The sequence below is a fragment of the Felis catus genome, chromosome D3 (assembly GCF_018350175.1).
Source record: "Felis catus isolate Fca126 chromosome D3, F.catus_Fca126_mat1.0, whole genome shotgun sequence".
Classification (NCBI taxonomy): Eukaryota; Metazoa; Chordata; class Mammalia; order Carnivora; family Felidae; genus Felis; species Felis catus.
The window spans coordinates 26,964,272-26,984,506 of NC_058379.1; the positions used below are offsets into that span (position 1 = coordinate 26,964,272).

General features: G+C 52.4%; 1 protein-coding gene across 2 annotated transcripts in view; it reads right to left on the minus strand.

Moving 5' to 3' along the window:
• KIAA1671 (uncharacterized protein KIAA1671 homolog) overlaps positions 1 to 19,223 on the minus strand; it is a 201,556-nt gene extending 182,333 nt beyond the window's left edge. Inside the window, exon 1 of one of the 2 annotated variants that reach the window (XM_045042018.1) lies at positions 19,200 to 19,223. The gene's annotated coding sequence lies outside the window, so the exon portion shown is untranslated. Of the gene's footprint in view, positions 1 to 18,618; positions 18,815 to 19,199 lie in introns of those variants that run through there. The other variant, XM_003994871.6, reaches the window with a different exon arrangement.
• Positions 19,224 to 20,235: the final 1,012 nt, after the last annotated feature.

Genomic DNA, 20,235 nt, shown 5'->3' on the forward strand with positions numbered 1-20,235 from the left:
GCACAGCCCAGAAGGCTCGGGCCCACCCAGAGGCAGATGGCCACGGACCAGGCTGGGGGTGGATCCTGGCATGAGGGGAAAGATGGGGAAGGGGCCCAAAGCCATTCCCCTACCCACAGCGGTGCCGGGTGTCGAGAGCATCTTCGTGTTTCAACCTGCCTGATGGGCTCTCCGCATCACCCATGGGATGCCCGAGGCTTGCGGGCAGCAGGTGGGCGTTCGGCCTCCACCCAGACATCTCGGGAGCTTTAGCAAACCGACCCCCCCAAGCCAGCTCACACCTGCTAGAGGGGGACAGCATGGACAGGTCTCTCCAACAACGGTGGGGGGGAGGGGGAATGGCGAGGGGACGCAGGGAGGGTGTCACATGGCAAGAAGTATGAATTAAGAAGCAGGAATCCTGAGGTCTTGTCTCTGTTCGGCTGGGCTCCTAGCTGGCCGTGTGACCTTGAGCGAAACACTCATCTACCTCAAGCCTTTTGTTCCTTCCCCTAGAAAGGAAAACTTCCAAAGGAAAGGCACGAAAATCCAGACAGCCTTGTTAGGGCCCAGATCCAATGCCCGCCCCTGGGGATTCTGCCGTCTTGCCCCACAAATGGGGCGTTGCCAAATGGGGACCAACCCTCCCCTGGGGGACGCACCGGCTCAGCATTCCCGGCTGCGGCAGGGCCAAGCCCCTGGCTCAGGGCGGGGAGGCAGAGGACCCGGCTGCCGGAGGACCCCAGGACCACAGATTGGTAAACCTGTCCAGTCCCCGGGCCAGCTGCCTCACCAGTACAGGTTGCTGGGCACGCCGGTGCCACGCGGCAGCGAGGGGGGCGTGGATGGTGCAGGGGAACCCATCCCCAACTGGTGAGTAAATAAACCAAAGTGCACCTCCTCTGCCAGTGAGTCAGCAACGTCGCTGCCGAGTGCCAAGGGAGGCCAGAGAGGCCAAGTGAAATGAGCAGGGACTATGGGTCCCAGTTCTTTCCATCCCGGCTGTGTTTCTTGGCTCACCTCCCTCTCTGAGCCTCAGTTTTCTCATCTGGAGAATGGGATCGACCTCGCCCACCAGGTGGGGTCATCCGGAGGCCGTACCATATGAAACTGCGATACTGCAACGCCGTTTGACCTGCAAAACCAGTCCTCTCGTGTTTCGACCCAATATGTGGACGGGGACGGTGTGCAGCCCGAGAGCAGTCAATGCTGGCACAACTGAGCCCAACGGAATGTGCTTTCCTCATTCATGGGACAAGTGCCACTTCCCATTGTACCCACTCCCAAATACAACAATGACACAAGCACACAGCTCACCTCAGTTTAGAAGGCAAGGTCCCAGGTACACCAGAGCAGGGACATGATACGCTACTAAATATGCTTTCTTTTATGATCTATTTCCACGTGTATTACATCAACTATAACTAGCCCATCAAACATCTTTACAATGTTTATTTAAGTTTAAAAAAAAAAAAGAGTCAGGGGCACCTGGGTGGCTCAGTCGGTTAATCATCTGACTTCGGCTCAGGTCACGATCTCACGGTTTGTGGGCTCAAGCCTCGTGTCGGGCTTTGTGCTGACAGCTTGGAGCCTGCTTCACATTCTGTGTCTCCCTCTCTCTCTGCCCCTCCCCTGTTCGTGCCCTGTCTCTCAAAAATAAATAAACATTAAAAAAATTTTTTAAGTCAAAATGTGGTACGTCCACACAAGGGAATATTATTCAGCCATAAAAAAGGAATGAAGTCCTAGTACACATTATGACAAGGGTGAATCCTGAAAACCTTACGCTGTGTGAAAGAAGCCACTCGCGAAGATGACACATTGTATGACCCCATTTACGTGAAATATCCAAAACAGGCGAATCCTCAGAAACAGAAAGTAGATTAGTGGTTACCCAGGCAGGGCTGGGGTAATTGGAGGGAAGCAGGGAATGATGGCTAATAGGTACAGAATTTTGGGGTACCTGGGGTGGCTCAGTCAGGGGACTATGTGACTCTTGGTCTTGGGGTTGTGGGTTCAAGCCCCACGTTCGACATGGAGATTACTTAAAAATAAAATCTGAAGGGGCACCTGGGTGGCTCAGTCGGTCAGGCATCCAACTTCAGCTCAGGTCATAATCTCACGGTTCGTGGGTTCAAGCCCCGCGTCAGGCTCTGTACTGACAGCTCAGAGCTGGAGCCTGCTTCAGATTCCGTGTCTCCCTCTCTCTTTGCCTCTCCCCTGCTCATGCTCTGTCACTCTCTCAAAAATAAACAAACATTTAAAAAAAATTTTTTAAATGAATAAAATAAAATAAAATAAAATCTTAAAAAATAGGTACAGGATTTCTTTTTATGGTTGTAACACTGTTCTGAAATTGATCACGGTGAAGGCTACAGAACTCTGTGATACACTAAAAACCACTGAATTGTACACTTTGTAAAAAAATTTTTTCTTTGCATTTACTTTGATTATTTTACTGAAGTCTAACTGGCATATAACATCATAATTGCGTGTTCAACATAATCAGGTGTTCAACATAATGATTCAATACACTGCAAAATGATCACAATGAGAACTCTAGTTAACATCCATCAGCATACATAGCTACAAAAAAATTTTTTCTTGTGATGAGAAATTTTAGGATCTATTCTCTTAGCAACTTTTTAAAGGTTTATTTGAGAGAGACAAAGCATGTGAGCGGGGCAGGGGCAGAGAGAGAAGAAGAAGAGAGAGACAATCCCAAGCAGGCTCTGCACCATCAGCACAGAGCCCAACGTGGGGCTCAAACCCATGAACCAGGAGATCATGACCTGAGCTGAGATCAAGAGTCAGATGCTTAACCGACTGAGCTACCCAAGCACCCCTCTTAGTGACTAACTGCCCCCCACCCCCCCAGAAGCCTCTGCCTCTAGCCACTACCAATCTGTTCTCTGTATCTATGCACTTAGTTTGGGTGTTTTTTTGTTTGTTTAGAAGTGGAAGATTTTTTCAGATTCCACATGGAAGTGAAATCCTATGGTATTTGTCTTTCTCTGACTTATTTCACTTAGCATAATGCCGTCAAGATCCAAATATGGCACAAATGGCTTTCTCTTTTATGGCTAAGTGGCTTTCATAGCTTACCTATTGCAAACAATGCTGCAATGAACATGGGGTGCAGATATCTTTTTGAGTTAGGGTTTTGTTTTCCTCAGATAAATACCCAGAAGTGGAATTGCTGGGTCAAACGGTATTTCTTTTTTTTTTTTTTTTTTTAATAATTAACACACAGTATTATTAGTTTCAGGGGTACAACATAATGATTCGACACTTCTATACATCACTCAGTGCTCATCAACATAGTATAGTCACCACCTGTCACAAAACGACATTATTACAATATTATTGACTATGTTCCCTAGGCTGTAGTTTTCACCTCCATGATTTATGTATTCTATAACTGGAAGTTTGTAAGGTATTTCTATTTTTTTTTAATTTTTTTTAACGTTTATTTATTTTTGAGACAGGGAGAGACAGAGCATGAACGGGGGAGGGGCAGAGAGAGAGGGAGACACAGAATCGGAAGCAGGCTTCAGGCTCTGAGCTGTCAGCACAGAGCCCGACGCGGGGCTCGAACTCACGGACCACGAGATCGTGACCCAGGCTGAAGTCGGGCGCTTAACCGACTGAGCCACCCAGGCGCCCCAGGTATTTCTATTTTTAATTGTAATTTGAATTGTATACTCCAAATGGATGAATTGTATCGTATGTGAATTATGTCTCCATAAAAGTGGTATTTTAAAAGGTGAGTCAAGTTCAAGAAGAGGGTTGACTGAGAGACAGTCCAGCTGGTACACAGATAGGAACAATTTTCGAGATGATACAAGAGTGACTGGAACTTGGGAAGCACCGAATTGGTAACGTTAGAGCTTCAAAGCACCAGCTGTATGTGGGTTCAAATGCCACCTCCCGAGTGGCCATAGGGGCTAATTAATGACTTTGCTTCTCTGGACCTCAGTGTTCTCATCTGGAAAATGGGAACAACTAGAATTACTACTTCCTGGAGCCACCATGGGAACGAAGTGAGTTACCACAGCGTCTGGCGTCTCCTAGGGGATCCACACACGGCAGCATGGTTACCTGTCACCACCACTGAGGCTCACGGAGGGTGTGGGGCCTGCCCAAGGTCACAGGCTGGGAAAAGCAGAGCTCACAGTCTGAACCTCCGTCTTCAAGGCACACAAGTCCTACTTCCTACCCAGCCGAGAGGCCTCGCCCAAGGCTGCCCCACCCAGGCTGGTGAAGTCTTTTCCCGAAGGCGAAGCAGTCAGGGATTTGCTGAGGGCCCGCCAGGTGACAGGGCCTCCCGGAGCTGCCAAAATTCCCCACGGTACAGCCCAGCGAGGGGGCAGGCAGGAGCCTAGCACGGCGCATTCAACACAGGCTCGCTGCCGTTATTATCTGGGCATCACGAGCATTCACTCTACTCATTGTTATTTTCACCCAGATTTTCTTTGAGACACGCCGGTCACTCACTGGACAAATATTTATTGAGCGCACCTCCTGTATGCCAGGGACCGTCCTGGGGACACGACGGTGAACGAGACAACGTTCCTGCCCTCCAGAGGGCCATAGGCCCAGAGAGGAGACAGACACTAGAGAAATGCATACAGAATCCTCAGACTGCAAGTTGGGTTATGTGCTGAGAGGGGCAAGAGTGGACAGGGGCGGGTCGGGGAGGGCTGCCCTCTACTCCCCTGCCACCATCCTCTCCCACCAGCAAGACCGCAGCCTCCTCACTGCCCTCCAGGCTTCCCCTCTGCCTCAACCCCAAGTCAGTTCTCTGCTCTGCAGCCAGAAGAATCTCTTTAAAACCCAAACACTTCCCTCTAGGCTCTTCAGATGGCCCCTTTGTCACCTTTAGGTCTCAGCTCAGAGTTAATCTCCTCAAAGAACCATTCCCTTATTCCTATCTAAACCAGATACTGGTTTTTCTCATCACCTTCTATTTTCACTATTGCTCTTAACCACTAACTAAAACTGCCTTTTAATGAGCCCGTGTACCTCCTTCTCCCCACTAGAGTGTCTGGCCCATAAAGGCACGGAATCCTGTTGTGTCTTCAGTAAAGAGGTGTCTAAAACAAACGGGTACTCGATAATTGCATGGATGGATGGATGGATGGATGGATGGATGGATGGATGGGCAGAAGAAAGGGTGAATGCGTACATGGGTGGATAAATGAATACACAGCATATGCACTGATGGATGGGTGGATAAATTAATGAGTGGGTGGATGGATGGATAGATGGATGATTGGATGGATGGGTGGAAGAAAGGATGAATGGGTAGATACATGGATGGGTGGATATATGGATGGAAAGGGTGGATATTTGGATGCTCTATGTATGCACTGATAGAAGATTGGATGGGTAAATTAATGGGTGGGTGGGTACATGGGTGGGTGGACAGAATAACATGGATGGGTAGATATAAAGATGGATAGAAGAAGGGTTGGAAAAGTAGACGGAGGGCAGGTGGAAGAATCAATGGATGGCAAGATCCTTTGCGTGGTTCTGACCATGTGTTCACGAGTACAGCGTCCTGAGTCCAAATCCCTCATGAATATGGTTTTCTGAATGGGTGAAATGAGATAGAGCACGTAAAGCACGTACCAAGTGCTCAATAAACATTAATCTTACCCTTTTAGGTGGTTAATATTTTGACTGATTTTTGTAGAGTGTTTTGCACACGTATGTTTTGCTTGTGTTCTACCACAAATCTGTATTGTTTTTGGTAATAAGAACCACTCTCTACAATAAATTCTATATTGTTTTTGTAATAAGTTCCACCCACAGAGTTATACTTAGAGCTTAGCATCTCTCTCTAGCATCACCTTGGCTTTCAGTAGAAGGGAAACCCAGGGACCAGCTGGGATCCCGGCCTGGTTCAGCCGCCTACCCTTCCTCTACCCCCTCACACTAGACACCCCAGAAGCCGAAATTCCCCAGGATCATTCTCCCCCTAGAAGCTTGTCAAAGAAACCTCTCTGGAAACAGTGGCACGTGAAGATGACAGCCTGCTCAAGGAAACACCCAGGCCACGGCCCAAGCCAGGAGCGCACAAGGCCAGGTGACCTCCCAACACCGTCTACAAGCCAGCCTCCTTCCTCCATGGTACACCCCTCCAAAACACAGTTTCTGGGTGCAAATTCAGTACCACATCCTACAACAACAGCCAGATGACACTCTTCCAAATTTGGGAGAGATTTGGGATGTGCATTTTATGGGTACAATATTCAATCTGGAGAATCCGAAGGGCACTCCCAAGATTCAAGGGCCATTCAGAGCAGTGGAGGTGAGGGAACAGGGCCTGGGGGGGACCACTACTAGGGGGGAGGCAACAATGACATCAAGCGGTGGTTTTAGGATCAGCCCCAGAAGAAGACCCACCCAGGCAGGTGCTTCAAATTACAAACGCTGGGTTGGGGTGAGTTGTCTGCCTCTCATACAAACAGCTCCCGAGAGCACCGGCAAAAATAATAGTCCCCACTATGACACCACTTTTATTGACCACTTACTGGGTGTTGAATGTTTTCTCACACAGATAAAGGTGTGGAGCTCTGGTTAAACATAGTCCCAAGCAACGCGGAATCAGACAGCAAGACAGTAGTATTATTGGCAATAGCGACTACAATTTATTATGTCTTATTTCTTTAAAGAAACTTTTAATGTTTATTTATTTTTGAGAGAGAAACAGAGCACAAGCAGGGAAGGGGCACAGAGAGAGGGAGACACAGGACCCGAAGCAGGCTCCAGGCTCTGAGCTGTCAGCACAGAGCCCGACGCGGGGCTTGAACCCACGAACCGTGAGATCCTGACCTGAGCCCAAGTCGGAGGCTCAACCGACTGGGCCACCCATGGGCCCCGCGACTACAATTAATTACAAGGATTCAGTGTGATGACCGCAGCAAGATCTTAGCACCAGATGTGCTCAGTCAGCATTTTTGTTATAAACATAACTAAATGAAGACGATTCGGAGGAGGAAGCATGAACTGTGTGCCTGGTTGTGCCAGGGGCCTTTACACACTGTGTCCCAACAACTTTATAAGGTGAGACCTATTAGCCCCGTTTTACAGACCAGGCAACTGAGGGCAGATCAAGTTGTCTAACTTCCCCTTGGTCACAGAGCAAGTAAGGGGCGACATCACTTCCCTCCATGGGTATCACCAACCCTAAACTCACCTCTGAATACCGTTCTCTGGCTCTCCGGGTCCCACTGATGTCCAGGTGACTCCCTAGTTTTCAGACCTTCTTAGAGGTATCCACCTGACCCTGCCTCTTGTTCCAGGTGTGGCTGATCTCATCCTGAAGCCACAGCTGCAGCCAGAGAAGGAGGAAGAGGAGGAGGAGGAGGAGGACGAGGAGGAGGAGGACGAGGAGGAGGAGGAGGAGGAGGAGGAGGAGGAAGAAGGGTTCCTGCTGAGCTCATCTTACAGGGGCCTCTTCCAGTCCACTGGGACCATCTGCCCGCTTTAACTTGGACAACAACGCTCAGGCCCTGGTGGGGACAGGAAACATCCCTGAGCGATAAAGATAAGATAAAGATAAAGATAAAGATAAAGATAAAGATAAAGATAAAGATAAAGATAAAGATAAAGATAAAGATCAGGACTGGCTTGGAAAAGCATCCAGGGCGCTTTGTGTGGGCCCAAACACCCGGCCCAACCCCCGTTCTGAGCAGCCCCCACGTCTGAAATGAAATTGAGCACCGCTGGGCACTCCCCGGAGGAGGTGGCCTGGGGGTCCCCCAGCCTGATGTCCAAATCCACCAACTGTAGACTGCAACCTTCCCGGAAAGGCGCTCACCGCTCACAAGAAAAAAATACGCATACGTATAAAATGATAGCTAGTAAAAATTATGCATTTGCTCTCTGCCAGGCACCTCTAATCCCCTCACATACATTAACTCACTGAATCCTCACACAGCCGCACTTTACAGAGGAGAAACTGAGGCTCAGGGAGGGGATGTGACCTGCCTAAGGCCCCACAGCTAGGACATCGCAGAGCCCGGATTTGAACCAATCCACCTGAGGATAAAGCCAGCGTTCTGAACCCCCAGATTACGGTGCTGACATCTTTCAATCACATGTACATATGCATCGTGTGTCTGACAAATCTAAAAATCATTCCTCAGGGGCCCCTGGGTGGCTCAGTCGGTTGGGCGTCCGACTTCGGCTCAGGTCATGATCTCACTGCTCGTGGGTTTGAGCCCCACATCGGGCTCTGTGCTGACGGCTCGGAGCCTGGAGCCTGCTTGGGATTCTGTGTCTCCCTCTCTATGCCCCTCCCCTGCTCATGCTCTCTCTCTCTCTCTCTCTCTGTCTCTCAAGTATAAAATAAAACATAAAAAAAAAAATTTTTTTTTAAATCACTCCTCAAACTATTACCACCGGCTACCTTAGAAGTCAGATCATGAGTTCTACCTTCCTTTTGGTTTATCTGTATTTTAAATGTTCAACAGTGAGGGGCGTCTGGGTGGCTCAGTCGGTTACGCGTCCAACTCTTGATTTCAGCTAAGGTGATGATCTCACAGTTCATGAGTACAAGCCCCGCATCGGGCTCCGCACCGACAGCCCAGAGTCTGCTTGGGATTCTGTTTCCCTCTCTCGGTCCCTCCCCACCCCCTCTTCAAAAATAAATAAATAAACATTAACAATAAATACACGTTCAACAATGGAAAAACGTATTATAATGCAAATGTATACAGTGTAAATGTATTGTAATGAGGACAAAAAGAGAATAAAAATTATTCATCTGGAAAATGAAACCAGAGCCACTTGACAAGCAGTAATCTCAAGCCACCACAGGCCAGGTGTGGAGCTGAGCGCCCTATAAGGCAGAAGGACCCACCAGCCATAAACCAGAAGCACTCCAGAGAGACACATGCACACAGTGGGGGCTTTACCTAACATCACCATTCACCTGACAGGATGGACACCGACTCGCCTTCCACCCCACGTTCACCCCACGTTCACACGAGTGACCTCGTTCAGAGCTCCCGGCCAAGCTGGGAGGAAGGTGTCGGCATCCCCGTTTCACAGGTGTAGACACTGAGGCAGAGAAGGGAAGCCACTCCTGTGGCTGGTGACAAGGCTGGGCGGTGTCTTCAGGGGGCTGCTAAGGTCCACGGGAGAGCCACCTTTGGGGATGACTCAGGCCTCGGAACAGGAACTGGGGGACACCCGGAGAGCCCCCTGGGAGCCCGGCTGACCCCAACGGAAGCCGGGGCAGAGGGCTCACGCTTGTTCTGCTGGCTCAGCCGGCCTTCGGGGCACTCCAAAAATGCCTCCGAAGCTTTTCAAAAGCTGCCCCCCACTTCCAACAAAACCCCCTTTTGAATGAACCGAAAGAAGGAAAAGCAGAGGGGCTGTGACTGAGGCATCTGGACGAAGGCGATGCCAGGAGGCACCGTCACTGCTTTTCCGGAGTTAGTGCCGACCGCGACTGGGCACCTGTCGCCTCTCCAAGAAGAAGGTGGCGTCTGCTGGTCCCAAAACTTCCTCTCGCATCCAACTCCTGGGTGCGTCACGGGAAACAGTCTGGCTTCAAAGCTGACAGAAGGGGGGCGCCAGGAGACCAGCACCCCTTGGGCCCCTGCCTGCACTCACCATCACACCACCCTCTGCCTCCTCTTCTCTCTCCCTGGAGAGGGCAGGGGCCGCGTTCCAGGCAGCCCTGAGACCCAGGGCCCAGCACGGGTCCGGGTGCACAGTGGGCACTTAGCAAAGGGCAAAGCTGGAAATGATCGACCATCCCAGGAGAAGGAAAGAATGGCGCTGGACATTCCAAGGGGAGAGAGGTGATTTCCCACGGGGTCAGCCGGAGGTGGGGAGAAGGCAACTGGCTGTCTTGAGTGTTATTAGGGGGAGTCTGGGTTTGCAGGAGGCAGGCCTGAAGTCAAATCCAGACTCTGCCACTTTTACCTTACGCTGAGTGAGTAAGGGGCTCTGGGAGCTACCCATCCAGGTCCCCCTCTCCTGGTGAAAGAGGCCCAGAGAGGGACAGGGGCCTCCTCGAGGACACACAGCAAAGAAGCTGGTCCCGGAACGCCGAGTCCCAATTTCCAGCCCAGAACCCATGCTCCTACACTCTGTGTTCTCTCCCATGACCTAGGATGCCCTCACGTGCCAAGCACAGTCCCCAGCATGCAGGCAATCAGTTCCAGATACAAAGACAAGAGTTTCCAGAGCTGGGGCCTAAAATGATCCTGGGCAGCTTTCCAGGCCAAAGGGCCCTGGGAGTTCCCCGACCAGTCATGCCCCGGCCCGGCCCTGGGCACAGGGCAGGGCTCAGTGGGCACAGTGCCCACCAAGGCCCAGGCTTCACGTCCGGGCAGGTCAGCAGGTGCGAGTTCACATGGTGACCTCGGTGTACCCAACATGCCCGCTGGCGTCCCCTTCTGCTGGGAGGCCCCGCACCCCCCGGGTTTCCTTCCCCCAGCAGCGAGTGCCGTACCACCCCACAGGTAAACAGGCCAGTTCCAGAAAGGCCTTTTGTCACTGAGGCCGCAACACACAAAGAAAATAAATATAAACAGAGTCGGCTGGGTGCTGCAGCCTGACCTGGAGCCTTTGAAAATACAGCTGGGTCCCCAGTGGTGGTGGGGGGGGGGGGGGAGGGACACGCCAATGACATTCACGCACCAAGGGGCTCCAATGCTCCCTGCCTGCCACTAGCTGGTAGCTGTGGGCAAGGCGCTTCACCTCTCAGCTTCCTCATCTGTAAAATGGGACCAACACCAGCACCTTTCTCCATAGGCTGAAGAGAGGATACAGGAAAGGATCAGATAAAGTAATGTACAAACCCACATGTCCCACGTGTCCTGGAATACAAGGAGTCCATCCAAGCTGTTGTTACCATTATTGCTACCATCGCTATTTCTGCTGCTACTCCAAGCAAGAGAGACTTACATTGTGATTTACAAAGCAATTCCTGGGCTTCGCAACTCACACACATTTGTTTTAAAAACCCCAAGCTGATCTTGTACGGGGAAGGGCTCCTGTGTTTCAAGTGCCTACTATATGCAGGAGGCTTCGTATACAGTCATCTTACCCAATCCCACAAGGACCCCCACACGGAAAATCTTAGCATCTTCTTCCTGCAGATGAGGCTCAGACGGGCCAAGTCATTTGCCCAAAGTCACGCAGCAATGACATGATGGAGAGGCGACAGAATTCTCAAACTGTCCCGCTCTGTCCTGCTTTATCGCCAGGTGGGCAGCAGCGGGCGGGGGTCAGGACACAAGAGCTGCATCCTCCCTTCCCAGTAGTGACCCTTGGGCACGCGACTCCCTCTCTGAGCCTCAGTTGTCTCTCCTGTAAAATGGGGGCATGAGAATGAAATGAAACACTGATGAGCACAGTGCCTAGGGGGGAATGAATGCTCTCTACTTACTGGTTTTATTTTACTACAACTAGCATCAGTGTGCCCAAAGGCCAAGTCTCAGCAAGTAGAGGAAAGGCAGCCTCAGTCATCAACCCCAAATTTCTGAAGGCACAGAGGCCCGGGCAGAAGCCACCTGGCTCACACAGGTCAAAAGCTGTCCTTTCCCACCTCCGGTGACATCCTGGTCTGTCTGAGACTCACCTCATGGATGAGGAAACGCTCAGAGAGGTGAAGTGACCTGCCCGGGGCCACACAAGAATCCCATGTGTGGGGCACCCCAGAATCTCTACCTCCCCCACCCAGTTTTCTGCAGAAACCCAACCCCTGACACCCCGCAGACTCCCACTTTCCCCACAGCCAGGACCCTGCACACGATCCACATAGGACCAATGTTTATCGTGTGAATGACTGAAAGAGTGAGAGAGTAACCAGTCACCCTGCGCCTAGCTTGGGTGGCCTCCACGAATACTCATAGCCATGGGCTCCTGAAGCCTGCCGAGTGCCTCCACCACCAGCAGTGTTGATATCCCTTAAACGAAGAGTTTCCAGGCCTCTTTCCCGGCTGGACTGCGGCTGCCCCAGGTTTGGGAGCACAGCATGGTTGGCAAGGCACCTTGCCCCTCCCCAGCAAGTAATGCCTGCCCTGGGGAAAGAAAGTCATGTGAACAGGGACCCATTCACCGACAGCCCTCCTCTGGCTGCAGCAGAAGGGCCAGGGCACCTGCTCAGAAGCAGAGGTCCTAAGAGCATCTCTCTCCTCACTCCCTTCCCCCAAGGCCCTGGGGGTCCCCAGGACCAGAAGCAACCTCCCTGGGCCTTTGCAGACTAACGATAATACGAGATAATACTGACAGTAACAGCTGATGCCTGTATATTCATGGCGCGCACTGTGTATCAGCCCCTTTAATGAGGCAGGAGCTCGTGTCATGCCCATTTCACACATGAGGAAACTAAGACCTAAAGGGGCCAACTGCCTGGCCCAAAGCCGCTCGCTCAGCTGGAGAGTGGTGGCGCTGGGATTTGAACCCAGGCAGTCTGAATGCAGATTCCCTGCGATAGTCCCAAGGGGTATTGGGAAGAGCCAATTCTGCAGAATTCCTCATTCCACCCCTGGCAAGACCACCTCAGCTCCACGCTCACAGGCACCAGGTGCTTCTCCTCTACTTCATCCCAACGGTCACAAGCACAGACCCCATATCCACTTTACAGACTGGAAAACTGAGGCTCGGAGAGGTAATGAGACTGGCCGAAGGTCACATGGCCCACAGGGGGCAGAGGTGGGATGTGAATATGAACCTGACCCCTCTGAGGCTCCCCCTGGCCTCAGTGTGCTCACCCACTCTACAGGCCTCACCAGTAAGTACCACAGCTTGAGGAATGGTAAACCAAATCCAGAGCAAAACTCACCTTTAGGACAGTCATGCCCCACGTTCGCACCTCATGTCACAGACACGAAACATCTCCTTATCCAATACCACGTGTGAGCCTCACAGCAGCTCTGCCGGAGAGGGCATATTATTCCCACTTTCCAGATGAGCACACTGAGGCTCAGAGAGGTGAACTTCCTGTCCTGGGTTATTAAGTCTAATCAGGTCTCCTTAGGCTCTGATGCATCCCATACAAATCATGTGCCACGGTTCTCACCGCCCCGCTTCTGGACAGACCCTCCACCCAGACTCCATCCTGCCCCATCAGAAACCTGACTGTGACAGGTTATTACTGCTCAGAAAATATATACTCACTCCCTCTCAGCCTCCACTGGGGGAGTATACGTCTCTCCGCCCGACGTTGGGCTTGGCCATGTGACGTGCTTTGACCAACAGAAGAAGGACAGAAGGGACACCCCCAGGTTCCTAGTAGAGGCTTTCGGAGGGCCCGCTGGGGTCCACTGAGCTCCTGAGTCCACCACCAAAAAGTGGCTGCCACCATCAGCCTGGGCATCAAGATGAAGACACATAGGGCAGACACGCACTCAACTCAAAGCCTGATGTCCGGCCTGGCCGCCCAAGCCCAGTCAAGTTCAGTTCAGCCATCCGCTGACCCGGGAACATGGAACACACGGTGTGCCGTTAAAGGCCACTGCAATAGGAGAGATGCTTGTTACACAGTATTACCATAGGAAAACCTGACCAATGCAAAATCACATGTTTCTAGAGAGAAGCAGGTGGACTTTTGTCTATAACAGGCACATATCTTCCAGGACATGGTCCCCTGCAGGTTGGATGAAAACCCAAGGGCTGCAAAGTATGCTGCCTGCAGGGACTATCACCTTCCCTACTGTCACACCAGATGTTATTCCCATGGCCACCAATCAGAGTCATCCACTGTTCCCTCCCTCCGATATATGCCAACAGGTTCTCTCTCCCACAGCCTTAGGAGGAATGTGAAAAGATCAACAGCTCAGGAGGGAAACTGGGCAGGCCAGATCAACATCCCAAACACCCTTTATTCCATCAGTTCCACATCCTGGAATCTGTCCTGCAAGACTGCAATGCAATGGAATGCAAGAAGTGTGCAAAGACACAGGAACAGGGATGTTGATTACACCACTGTGTGCCAAGAACCCAAACAACTCAATGCCCATCCACAGAGGATCTGTTCAACAACTAATAGCACCTTCAGGCTATGGGGGTGTTGTTCAGCTTTTTAAGAGTAGGGTAAGTCCAAACATTCTGAAATGGGAACATATCCAAATCTATTTTTGATTTATGGATGAAATTCTTTGTTTTATAATTGCTATTGTTAAAAGAATATGTCTACACATATTGATTCATTTGTTTATTCCACAACTGTGGGCTGAAGAAACAAGCGAAGACAGGGTTCCTGCCTTCTTGGAGCACAAAGTCTAGGGGGAGGGGGCAACACCCCTCTACCACAACAAGTAACAAGAAAAGGAAGAGTAGCAATCAACACATACGGAGCACTGACCATTTGCCAGGCCCTTCTCATTTACTCAGCTCAGCAACCCTCACCACCCACAATTTACCCCTGGTTACTACCGAGGGCACTGGGGCTCAGAGAGGTTAAGTCACCTGCCCAGGGTCACCCAGCCAATATGTGGCAGAACTCAGAGTCAATTCCTTCCATGTGGCTCCAGAGTGAACATAAAAGTAACTCAAGATAATCGGCAGAGGGTGATAAAGGCTGGCAGGGGGGACTGGCTTGCCACTTAAAACAGTAGCATTTGGCCATCTTCGAAGTTTCTGGTGTGTTACATGTTATTTTCACAATACAAAAAAATGTATATATGCAGCAAATGTATGTGTGTGTATCACTTCTGACTCAGTGACGCAAATATCCAAAGATCACGCTTTGAGGACATATTTATAATAGAGACAAGGCTACAGTACATTTCAAAGGTCCATTAACTGAGCAATTAACAAAGGGAGCAGTGATAACTACCCTGTAGAAGTCAATCCATAATCATCTGCATACTTGTCTCCCTTTGCCTCTCTGCCACTTTTCCTCCCATGTGATCGACCAGATTCCTGAGGAGTGGATTCCTGACGGCAGAAGCTCTTTTGAACTGCCACATACAATGCTCGATAAAATATTCATCACACAAAGGAAAAAAATGTACGTGCATGTGCTTGTGTGTCCCTCAATTGAAACAGTGTATCAGCATCCTTTTAAATGATAAGAGTTCGAGGGGCACCCGGGTGACTCAGTCGGTTAAGCATTCGACTGCAGCTCAGGTCGTGATATTGCGGTTCGTGAGTTCCAGCCCCACGTCAGTGTCTGTGCTGACAGCTGAGAGCCTGGATCCTGCTTTGGATTCTGTCTCCCTCTCTGCCCCTCCCCCACTTGCATGAGCCTGCACGCGCGCACTCTCACTCTCTCTCCCTCTCTCCCAAAAGTAAACAAACATTAAAATATTTTTGGTAAATAAATAAATAAAAGAGTTTGAGTAGCGGGAGTGGATAGGACTCCCCCAAGGCTCACTTTCAAAAACTGCAAAATCAAGGGTCCCCAAAACAGGCATCGCCCAGGTTTGTCGTGAAAAATAAAAAAAGAACAAAGAGTTTAGCCCAGAGCCTGGCACACAGGAAGGGTTCAGTGAACAGCAAGTATTCTGATGTGTTCTGTGGTTTACTTACATTCTCTCCAATCATCCCATTTCACAGAGGAACAAACTGAGGTTTTAAGAGGGAACTGGCTTGTCTGGGGTGACACTTCTATACGGATAGGTGAGTGGGGCAAGGAATATTGAACTCCTAGACAGTGATCTTCCTGCCCTCTTTTATATCCCAAAGCTGGCAAAGCCTTCCTGCTTGAATACTTAGGGAGTGGCTGGGGGTGTAAAGAGAATTTTTTGTTGCCGATGGTCTTTCATTCATTCATTCAGCACACTCTGTGTTCTGGGCATAGCAATTAGCATGCGATTCTCCGCTTAAGCTATGCCTTTGCCTGCTGCTCCTCCTGCTTGGAATGTCCTCTCTTTGCCTCCTACTCATCCTTCAAGACTCAGCTCAAGTGTCACCTGTGGCTGCCCAGCCCCCCACCTCCCCCCCCCCCCCCCACCAGGTTTGGGAGAGGCGCTGCCTGCCTGAAACACATCCCGATGACAAGCTATAAAGATAATAATCATACCCATGACTTAGTGAGCACGGACCGGTGCCGACACTGTGCCTGGCACTTCCATGTACTGCCTCGTTGAACTCACAGAACAACCCTTCGGAGTGAGGGGAGTAGCTTATCATGAGCCCATTTTACAGATGAGGAAGTTGGGTCTCAAAACAAGAACGATGTCCCAGACCACAGCCGGGAAAGGCCCGACCAGGGTTTGCCCCCAGTAATCCTCCCCTCTCCCTCCTTTCTATCCCTGTCTCCTCCTGGAAGCCTCCCTGGGTTTATCCTGCTGCACCCTGACTCAACCTCACCACCCTGAGGCCTCTGTACTCAACCTCACAGACTCCGAACATCCACAAGTTGCAATTTGGAAGCAAGTTCAAATCCCTACTCTGCCACAGTGACTGGCAAAGACCTTGCCACATTACTGATTCCCGCATCTATGAAATGGGAATAACGAGCCCCGTTCCCTCACACAGGAAGGTGGTGAGTTCAAGTGTGAAGTCCCAAGGACCTGGATGTTTATGTCCATCCCTGGGCAGGCAGACAAGGGGCACTCAGAAAGCCTACCCAGCTGCTACGCCTCCAGGAAGGGGTCTGCAACCGAGTGGCTCCCTAAATAGAATCCTGACCTATGTCTCTGTGCAAGTTCAGACAACGACCACCTCTCATCTGGATTTTTCTAGCACTCTCACTGGTCTCTCAGCCTCCTCAGAAAAGCAGAGCAAGCTTCCCAAAACACACATCTGACTCCATGCCCCTCCTACAGAGAAACATCCACAGCACCCCGCAGCCCTGGAATAAAGTCCAAACCCCTGGGAATAGTGAACCTGGTCTCGGCCAGCATCTCCTGCCAACACCCCATGCTCCCTCCTGTGTTTTCAGGCCGTTCTGTTCCCTTTTTCTGGCCCATAACACCATCCTCGTCCTGCTGGCAAGTTCTCCAAGAAACTAACCCCCCTGACCCCCATTCCGCTGCATGCCAGAAGGCAGGCATCACCCCCTCTGCTTATTATCAGAGCTCTCCCCTCTAGACAATTGCCTCTTTTCACCAGGCTTTACCCCTCAAGGTTATGACTGCTAGCCTCCTCTTTGACACAATGTCTTGAAATATTTATTGCATGTATGCATGCGCGCACGAATGAATGAATGAATGAATGAATGAATGAATGAAGTATATTTAAAATACTCCTCTGGGGTTCTTTTTCTGAATTGGTCAAGAGATGTATTCTGGAGATGGTGCGAGGGAATATATGTTCAGGATCAGACAGTGGCCTGTTCCATTTTCCTGCCAAGGTCAGCCTTGAGTAAAAGCCCCCGGTACCTCCAAGGTGGGGGTCCTCCACCTTCAGAATCTGGGGTGTGGTTGCAACCCCAACATCAAGAATCAGCACGGCTGCCTCAGGGCCACAGCTAGAATGTAATGCCAGGAGGGCAGATCCTAACTTGCCCTGTGTCTGCCACATAGTAGGTACTCAAATACACACACTGGTTGACTGAATCAGCGGCCTCGTGTGTCCAGCACAGGAACCTGGCACTTCTCTTGGGTAACTGCGCCCTCATCAAGCACGCAAATCCTTTAAAAAGGATTCCCCTTAGAACCACCAAGAGGGCACTGGTGTCTACACAACTCCCTTGGGAACCGTCCCAGGGATGAGAAGCCAGTGTCTAGAGGTGAATGCGTGTTTGTCCAGGAGCCTCCATGGATTGGGAAAGGGGAAAGCTGAGCTAAGGGAGAAGCCTCGTCCAAATGCCCTGGTTACTGATTAGCCAAACTCCAGAGCTTCTCTCTCTGCGAGGGGGATCAGAGGGGCAATAAACCCCTTTGGAGCAAAGACCAAGTTAACCATCTCTCTAATCCTGCAGTTTAAAAAGACAGCAAGCTGCCTTTCTGGAGCTTCCCCTGGGATACTGTATGGGAAGTACAGGGGATGGGGCACGGGAAAGAAATGGCCACAGAATAAGAGCCCACTTATTAATTACAGAGTCCCTGTCTCATACCGATCACACCTATTAATCCCGCCGGCCACTCAGAAGACTTTGATCCCCCTCCCAATCCTACCCCATTTTGCTCCAAGGGGAGACGGGGCTCAGAGAGGTTAAGTGTTTTTCCCAAGGTCACAAAGAAGCTGCAAAGAAAACGCTCTTCCTTTGTGCAACAGGTACAGCCCTTTCCCTTCCAAAAGGTAATGGCTGCTCCTGGGTAGAGAAAGTTCAGCGCCGGCCGGCAGGAAGCCCAGGCCACCTAGGCGGCGCGCGGAGGTCACGCACCCCGCTACAGGACGCGAGCGGGTTTCAGGGCGCGGCGCCCCGGCTCCGAAGCGAGTGTGTGCCAGAAGGGTGTGGAGAGGTCGGGCTCGGGTGGGGGTCAACGGGCTACTTCCCTTCCCAAGAGCCCCGCCTGTGGCTCCGGGCGGCGCCACCAGCAAGATGAGGGCCTTCCGAGCCAGCGTAGGAGCAGGGGGGCTGAGCCTTAATCCCATCAGAGCGCCTCAGCCCCGGGAAGGCGCGCGGAGGGGAGAGCAGGCCCCGCGGGGAGGGCGCGTCCGGAGCCCCGGCGCCCGAGGGGCCCCGCGCGCGGCTCTCTCCAACGCCCCCGCTGCCCGCAGAATCCTCTCGCCCCGGGCTCGGCCTCGCGGACACCCCCGTTCCCCAGTGCCCACCTCCGGGCCTCCAACCCGCACGGACGTCCAGATCTTAGCCGCTCCAGACTGGGTGCCCCGGATCTCCGGCGATCCCCCAGCTCCCGGCTACAAGATTTCCTCTCAGGATCCACTGCCACGGCTCGGACAAGCGTGGAGAGGGAGAGGGAAAGGGATCAACTAGCTCCCAGTCTCCAATCACTGACCCCCGCCATCCTCAGGCTGGAGATCGAATGGCAGGGACCCCAGGCCGCCGGTGCCCGATCCACTCCTGGGATCGACTCCCAAGTCTTCAGCCTGGTGGTGCGGGATCCATTGGCTGCCCTGTGCGGGATCTTCCCGCGGGATCCACTCCCAAGTCTCGGGAGACGGATCCCCCGGCTCCCAAATCGGGATCCTCCCTCCACGCAGACCCGGAGCCAGGGGAGATCCACCGGGCCCCCACCTCTTCCCGGGCCAACTTTGCCAACTTTTCTCCCGGGGCCTCAGCCGAGCAGAAACTTGGCGGCCATCGCCCACCGCCGCCTCCCCAGCCCCTCCGCGGGTGGGGGACTGGGGGCAGACAGCCCGCCCCCACCGCCGGCGGCCGCCGCACAACCTACCCTGCAGCCGCCGCCGCCTGCCCGCGCCGCGCCGCCACCTGCCCGCAGCCCGCGGCACCTGCCCGCGCCGCCGCGGCCCCGCGCAGCCTAGCCTGCTGGGGGCGGGGCCTCGCGCGGGGAAGCGCCCCCGTCGCCATGGGAACCGCGGCTGGCAGCGCCTGCGCGGAGGGGCCTGGGGCGGAGCGCGGCCGGCTAGACCCGCGAGCGCCTGCAGGCCCCTAGGCTAGGGTCAGAGGTCGCGAGTGCAGCGAGAACACTCCTCCCGGAAGCGCTCCGCGCCTGCCTGTGCGACCCCGCCGCGCGCAGCTTGGAACGTGCTCGTGATCCCGGCCCGCGTTCCCGGGACAACCCCCAGATCCCGGCCGAGATCCCCCGCAACGGGTACCGGCTCGCGGCGGGCCTGCCCTCCCGAGAGCCTAAGGCAGCCCGGGAACTCTGGAGGCGCTGGGTAAAGACTCGCCCTTTGAATCATCCCGGCGGCTGGCGCCAGCCCCAGAGCAAGAAGGATCTGCGCGATGCGCCAGCGCCCCCTCGCGGCGGGCAGGGGAACTGCACCCCTTTTTCGGGCGTGTGGGAAGCTGTTCAGCACATTAGGGGGGTGGAGGTGCCTACTGCGTGCGACGGCCGCTGCCATTGTGTTGCAGTGGGAAGCCAGACCCGTGAAGACTTTTGGACAACTTGAGAGAATCGTAGGAAGCCGCCCCTAAACAAGAAAACACCTGTGTCGCTATCTTCCATTCCATACATCTTTATTAAGCACCTACAGCGTGCTAGGTGCTGGGCACCCAGTGGCTAAGCAGCTGGCAAGCTCCAGGCTCTTGTGGGACATTGCACAAATAAATTGAACTGCATTGGTGACAAGGTCTCCTAAGGAAATGCACCGGGCATGAATAACTGGAGGACCTAAAATCATGTGCATTTATTGAAGAGGAGTTAGACCTCGATAAAGGTGAGAAGAGAGAAAAAGGACATCACACTGCGTGGCTTTGGGAGAACTGACGGGAGGCTCACTTGCCTCATCTTGATATGTGTGTGT